Consider the following 8,323-nt stretch of genomic DNA (forward strand, 5'->3'; position numbering starts at 1 on the left):
CCTGTACACGTAGAGCTCCATTTTCGTCCATGCTAAACCCCCGATCTACATCGACACATTGTGAGCTTGTAGATTGGCCATTTTAACTATTAAAAAATGTTTTTCAAAATAGTAAAAAAAAAAAGGCAAAGAAGTTTAGGTATAAGGGGTTTAGCATGGACAAAAATAGAGCCCCTTATCTCTTCCCCCGATGTACAAGCTCACAATGCATCACATTGCGTCACAATGTGACACATTGTGAACTTGTAGATCAGCTATAGTTTCACTGAATGTTCTCCTATTTTCACTGAATTTTCAATTATTATGACATTGGGATGCTGGGGTTCATATGGTTAAATACAGTTATCCAATGGAATTCATGACAGCTCGTCTTTTAAACGACACAAGCACGAGAATTAAAGTATTTCTTGGTTACCAGTGTGTCATAATTCTGTAGAACCAAAGGGTGATGCAAATTTTTCTAACAAAAGTGCACACCACACACTGTATGTGAGCATTGGCCACTCTGCTCTCTGGATACAGCCGGGAGTGAAAACCCCAGAGGCTAGAGAGAATGTGTGTATCTGTTTAAGTTGAGCGAGTTAAATTTCTGTGAATAAAGTGGTTATGGCACATGGCCTAAAGGGAATGCTTCAATATTCTACAGTGCTTTCCTTATACTGTAGGTCTAAATGTTTCTTTGTAATTACAACTTCTATTGCTTCCAAACATCAAACTTAATGAAAATAATGAATATGTAACGTGACACAGGGCCCAGCTACTTTTATCGAACAAGATGGCACACTAACTTTACAAATTTCACTCCTACTGTGAACAAAGGCAGTGAGACGCATGTATATCTAATGCGTGCAATGTGTGCCAAGTGCCATGCGATTGCATTTGTCTATGATTCATTTTTCCGTTGTTTGTGAAGGTAACAGAATAGGAAAATTATGCTCCATTTTCCCCAACGGTCGTCTCCCCACAGACATGCAATTGTCTGCTATAATGGTGAAGTCTGGCCCTTGGCATTCAATTTGAAACACTTTCCCCAAGTATGGATCTTCTCCTTTGCCCTCCAGTCTTAAAGATAGGAATCATCAGAGGCAGAGAGTGAGAGCTCCGGCGCACATAAGACCCATGTCAAAAATGATGAACATAAAATGTGTCTGTTTACATCTAATTCCACATTTCTATAGTTTACTATACTGTACGTGTCTACTTGCCAGGACACTCATATAATAGGAAATAATGAAAAGGTTGGGAGGTTTGGATGGGATGAGACAAGAGTTAAGAGAATAAAATAAATGACCTTAGGACAGTCAAGAACAGAGAGAAAGCACACATCTCTAACTGACCACTCATGCTCCATCAGAATCATAATTCTTTCCACTTCATGCTTGGTTTCCCAATGAACCTTTTCCCCCCTCTGTAAACAAAACACATATTTGCACAGAAAATTACAAATACAAGGAGATGTGAGCTTTACACTCAATGCTTTGGACACCGCAGCTTCTCCAAACAGAGAACAACAATGCCCTTTATATCTAGTTACGGACAGAGTGCACTTCAGCATGGCTAAGTGGTTTTAGAGGGGGCCGAGATTGGAGGTGGAGTCGAGATCCATCTTGACATTTCTTGCACCACTATTTTGCGCGATAGGGAATCCAGAGACAGATGGGAATACCTCCAGAGACAAGCTTTAAAGAGCATTAAACAAATATATTTTGGATTTCAAACTAAAGGGTGTCACAAATGCATTTTCTTTGCAATTCTTTGGAAATTTGACGTTTATACGCTATAATGCGGCCCTCTAGCTGAACCGTCTGGGACGTTGCAGGAACACATGGCACGGCAACTGGAACAGAATCACATCTGACATGTGTATATTCCAACTACAACTTATAAATAGCTTAATAAATGTTATGCTCTCCCGCTCCACAATACTATTACTCTGGAGATAAATGAAAGGAGACATTTGCCCTCTGTCTCCTCAGCATACGAAGAAAATGAAGGCTGTTAGTAGGTAGGTAAAGCTTGAATCGAATACAGAAGCAAAGAGATAAAAAAGAGACCTGAACACCCCAGAAGGAAAAAAGGTGTCTCATTAAGCTGAAAAAAGGAGCTAAGTAGAGAAACAAACTTCAACATTTGCACTCTCTACAGAGTGGACCAATCCACTCGTCAACATTCCCTGAAGACAGGAGTGAAACAGTCTATAATGGGAAAAGGTCAATTAGCTTATTAAGGCCTATTGAGTTAAAGGTGATTCCATCCTAGTGACATCTAATATTCCACGTCTGTATGTGAAACTACAGCGAACGTGTGCTCACAGGTCATAGTGTTCGTCTGCAAATTGGAACACAGCTACTGTAAAATCTGGAATTGTGGAAAATACATACGAGTTGTATACTGTATAGTCGCGGTAATGTGTAAATAAGTAAACATGATAACAAAAGAGATAGACAGATGGACACATGTTATACATTATACAGTACAACTACAGTACAACTAAACTATTTCTGTTGTATATTTATGGAACATAGCCTACTGTGAAATTGTTTAAAAAAATCACCTAACTTTGCTACTACAAGGAAAACATGCACATGTACATAATGGTACATAATGGTACTCTTTTTCTACTCTTTGTTTGCTCTTTTTTGCACTCTATATTCTATCTTTTTATTTGCTGTGTTCTGCTGTGTTTAATGTCTGATGTTATATTATATATTTGCTGCTGCATTGTCTGAACAAAAATAAGTTTTACTCTTATGTACCTGTACACAAGATGTAACAATAAAGCACAACCTTGAACCTTGAATATTATATTCATATACCGATAGATGCAGAGTTTGCAGACTGTTAACCCCACAAATAAACCAAATGGAAAATAATAGGAATTTGTCCAAATCTGAAGAATTCCAGACATGTATTTTTAATTAGTACATTGGTCAGACCATCCGCACACAATATAAACACTAGTAGAATTTGATCCCATGTTGGCATCCTGTACCCTAGTCTCATATAGCTAGTTAGCTAAAAGACGATCAGAGATTTATTGGATCTATTCTACACTAAGCAATTACAATGCTCCTGTACCTCTGGCTCACAGGATGTACCATTCAGGACTAGTCAATCGTAGACATGCAATATGACACGACAAGCCAAAAGGCTCCACACTGAAATGCCTAATCAGGGATGCATTATAGTTAGGGGCCCGGACAGGAGTCAACCCACAGAGCTTAGTCCCTCCACATGCCAGAATTACATCCCAGTCCCGGCAGAGTAGTTCCGGAGTGGATCCAATGGATTGTGTGGCCCTGGTCTTTCCCTAGTGGGTCTGATCGAGGGTAGCTACTGGGACGTAAGTCGGGACTTGATCACCGCGGCTGGGTCACCCGAGTGAGGGGTATGATGTTTGCGAGACCCGAAACCCCGATGACCTTGGGATACATCACTGAGGATACGTCCCAGGTGCATCCAAGTGATGTATTTTCGTTCAGTCTCACAGTTGTCAAACGATAGATATCTAACATCTGGCACACAACTATTAAAAAGAGATTATGGACCAAAAAATGCATGACAGACATAGTGTATTGTAAATTGACCTACCTTGACCTACAGTACCATGGACCTCCTTAGACCAACCACGGAACAACCAAGGATGTCCTTTACAGCCCAGCCAATCATGTCTGACCACGTGATAATCTATGTATGTAAAAGAAAGACAAAAAGCAGAAGAAAAAAAGAGTCAGTCACACCAACATTGTTCTTGTGAAGTAATAAAGACTGCTATGTCCGTTTAGAGACAGATAGGTCCTAATTCATTAAAAAGAAATACGCCACCGTTACACAGTGGCGGAAACAGATATCGTATTTATCCGTCCGATCAAGCTCCGTTGAGATGACGTGTTATTCAGAGAGTGGTGTGTACCACAGGTTCGCAGGCGTATCGCAGGTGTATGTGAAGCCCACCACACACCGGCTGCGTCCCCCGCGCGTCACTGCGCGGTGGACACAGCCGCCTCCATTATTTTCAATGAACCTATCGCACACCGGCTGCGTCCGACGCGCGCTGGCGCGCGGTCACGCCTCGCCTGCCGCGCCGATGCACCGCTGTTCTATTTTCCAGGCGTTGCCGCGCGGCCTCCACCCGGCTATCCGTGGGCGTGGCAATGGAATATAGTCAACAAAACTCCCCAGCCGCGTGGTAGCGCGCCGCGTCCTGTTGGGTGTTGCCGTGCGGCTATGGCGCGCGGCAATACTGTGTACGCAGTACGCGCGGCGGTCGCAGACGGTGTGTGTCGGGCTTCATACTGAATGAAGCGGGTGCAAAGTGATCGGAAAAGCACCCGACAACCTCATCTGCATTGATCCACGCCCCATATCGTACCATAAAAGGCTTCAAGCATGACTCAGCAGACAGCAGTTTGAGATCCGTCTGTCAAAAAAAGAAAAAAGGCTTTGCAGCCGCAGACTGCAAAGCATATTACCACTGTAATAAACACAGTTTGTACCACTATATATGTACAAACTGACATCAATCCATCAAAGGACACCAAAGGAAATAAAAAGATTTCCTAGCTTACAACGGTGCGTGCTCCGCTGAAGCAATATATTTATAATTTATTTAATTAAGTTCGGGGACCAAGGCGGGTGCTCACTCACACCTTTGCAGAGGTAAAACATATCCGATATTTAAAATATCGGATAGGCTATTGGCTATATGTCAATGCAAAAGTCGTCTTTTGAGAGAGAGCTAGAGAGAGAGAGAGAGAGAGAGAGAGGGAGGGGGGCATGGGCCCTCGACACTGTTTGCGAGATAAAGAACAGTAGCCTATACATTCATAAGTGAATAATTATAGGCCTATATAGGCCTGGGATCGTCTTGTCTGAAGAAATTATAATCCAGTGAGTTTATCCAGTGAGTTAAACAATTCTGTGTGTGGCATCCATGCATGTGATCAATATCAATATACATTATTATAAAGTCTGTCCGTCATGTTTGTGAACAAGCGCGAGTGGAGGTGAGCTGGCTTTCAAACATGCTGATGCCATTCATTAGGCTAATGTGGTCTTCTATTTTTTATATAGGGCTATATAGCCCTATTCATTTTCCAATGTGAATCGGATTGGCAGCACGTTGCTGTCTGCCCCCCCCCCCCTACACACACACACACACACACCCTGCACACAAACACACACACACACACCGACTGACAGTCAACTGACTCAAGGAGCTCCGTAACAAAACAATTTCAATAGGCCTGCCGCCTACTGCAGGCATTACTACACTAAACAATGTTGGATTCGTACAGTGCAGAATGCAGATAAGCCTATGTTCTTATTATAATTGTGAGTTTGTTTTTTAACATGCAGCGCGAGTCCGCGAGAGCCAATCTACAAGCTCACAACCGTTGCACTTCGAGTAGAAGGCTGCCGAGTGAGCAGCCCCAATCGCGCATGATAGAAATATCCTAATGCATGCATTTAGGCATACAAGTGCACTCGGCTTTTATATATATATTAGGGCCGGGACTAATTGCGATTAATTGACTACAGAAAAATGAATGCATTAAAAAAATTAACGCATTTTAATCGCACTATTTTTTTCACCGCGGAACGTTGTCTCTGGACAGTTTTCAGACGGACTTGCGCACCAAGTGTCCGTGTCCTCTTCAGACAATAACACCACCAGAAACCGCAGACAGTTCACCAGACTGGGGAAGCCGCTGAGATCACTTTGCTTGTCCCCGTGGATTGGAAATAGGATTTAAAAGGCTATCCGATGGTAGCGTGGATTACAGCACAGTTGTGTGCATTTATTCAATAAATAATTATTACCCCTATTACTACAAAAACAATGTTTTATTGCTTAAACTTATGTATTCACTATTCATTGATTCACTAGTATACCAAAATCTATTTGAAAAAATGGCTCACAGTTCTTGGGTGAAATAATGATATGCGATTAAAATGCGATTAATCTAGATTAATTAACTACAAAGCCTCTGATTAATTAGATCATTTTTTTTAATCGAGTCCCAGCTCTAATATATATATATAGGCTATCATTTTTTTATGTGCTGATCGACCAATTGGGGACACATGCCTACATATTTTATCTGAGATTTGGGAACAATTTATTGATTCAGCATGAGGACTAAAGCCTTCTGAATAAATCTATACGCAAGTGTATGCTTGCGTAGATTTCTCCGCCACCTAAAGAGGTACCGTAGGATTTGGCGGAGTTTCCGACAAACCTACGTGAGCGTCAAGTTCACGGCCATTTCCATGAATTCCAAATTAATGTGGGAAATCCACGTAAATGCCTTTCCGCTAGCGTCACGTCATTATATCAGCGGAAACGCGTTGAAGAATCAGGACCTTAGTGTGTATATTTGGTAAATGGAGAAAGTCTTCTGACTGCCCGATGCACTAGCCTTTTGGCTTCGTAAAACCAGGAAATAACTCATAAATGTTGCATTGTAGTTATTAATCTCTGCATGTATACAATTTATTTTTTGCCAAAATCTTAATTCACACACATTGAGATTATGAAGAGCTGTACAACTCATGCCGTTGTGTCCTCTCCATTAGGCACTGACAGAGACTAAAAGTAACCAGGGGACAGGGATGCTGAGCCATACATGAAGCCTATGTACGGGCAAAACAATTGAGCTGAGCATTGTGCACTCGCAGAGATTTGTGCTCTACTGAGTGCACCATTGCAATTGTGGTGGCTAATATCTGAATAGTAGTTCTCTATTCATGCTTCAACAGCTTGTAACACATCTGGAACAAGATGTGGCAAGGTGAAGAAATGACAGAAAAATATATGCAGAAAACACCTGAGGACATGAGCAAGGGAGAGGTCAGCTCATTGACACTGCCTAGCCTGTCAACTGTGCTCCTGTGTCACCGCAGTAAAATCCATGAATGTGAAAACTAAAACCCTTTCATGACATTGCCCTTGTTCGTTGTGTTTACATCAAAATAGCGATATTGAAAATTAATATAATAAGGTGATCAAAACAGCCCTAGACCGTATGGGCATGCCAGTGCTTGTTCATATTGAATGTCCAACAATTAACTGAAATGCACCAAAATAGTGGTGCAAGAAATGTCAAGATAGCAAAAGCTATATTGTCGTTCACATTTTATCGTCCTTTCAAAGATTGTTTCATGCATGCATTACAAAAAGATAATAAGGACAGCACACAGAAATGTAGTCCCTCAATTTGTTATTTGTGGATGGATTTCACTCTTAGCACAGAGAGCATTGCGGTTCCTGTGGTTGCAAGGTTTTAACACAAATGCGACCAGCCAGCCTGATCCATCAGTTGTCTTTCTCTAATGATTACCGAAATTCTCTATTGACCATGAGAAGGCAGTCCGCCGCTTTGAGACCACAGCAGATCTGTCCACAATGCTAATGATCACCGCAATTCAATTCCACTAATTAGCAACATGTACATATAATCTGCTGCTGGTTTTAAGAGACGCGACAGGAAATACTGAGCTAGTGATTTTAATCCCAGAGACATCCTCAAGTGCAAAAAAGCCTTCCCCCCACAGGGTCGTTTCATTCGTGATTGTGACACCCCAAAATAGACGATTTTCAAGCTCACAACTCATCGCTATACAAAGCGTTGTGAGCTTGTAGACTGGATATTTCTGGCACGCAGCACAGTCGAAAAACGAATTATAAATCAGCCATAAGTTAAGGGAGATTCTTATGCTTACGAGAGCGAGCAGGGCCAGTGTAATTTAAATTCTGTTGACATTTACTGTCAAGGGGTATTAATTCACAGGCATCTTCTGCTGTATGGGCTTACTCAGCACCAGTGGGCCCCGGGCTCTGGAGAAAGACATGCTCTCTTCACTGTAGTCTTCTCAGCATCCCCCCACCTTCCAAGGAGACGAACTGAGGCACTCAACACCCAAACTATAGGTCATAACGCCAAAACGCAGGGAGATAGCCTGGTGGAAGGTCATCTATACAACTTCTGACTTCCCAGCACATCGACACCTCACACCTGACATCGGTGGTGAATGGTGATAGGCCTCTCTGTCATGTCAGGATACCAAAAATGAAACAATTTTGACTCACACCAAGGCTTATATCTGGTCAAACTGTGACTAATTGCTAAGTGCAATATTTAAGATCATCTTTGCACTTTCAACCCCTGTGAAATTCCCACAGAGAATCAGCTTGTTGTTTTCCTGTGTGGTTTCGGTGTGATGATTTGGTCAGTGGCATCCCATTGAAGAAGGCAATTTGTGTTCATTTTTCATGGCTATGCACCCGTGTGTGTGTGTGTGTGTGTGTGTGTGTAAGGTG

The sequence above is a fragment of the Protomyctophum parallelum genome (assembly GCF_964188405.1).
Source record: "Protomyctophum parallelum genome assembly, chromosome: 6".
Taxonomy (NCBI): Eukaryota; Metazoa; Chordata; class Actinopteri; order Myctophiformes; family Myctophidae; genus Protomyctophum; species Protomyctophum parallelum.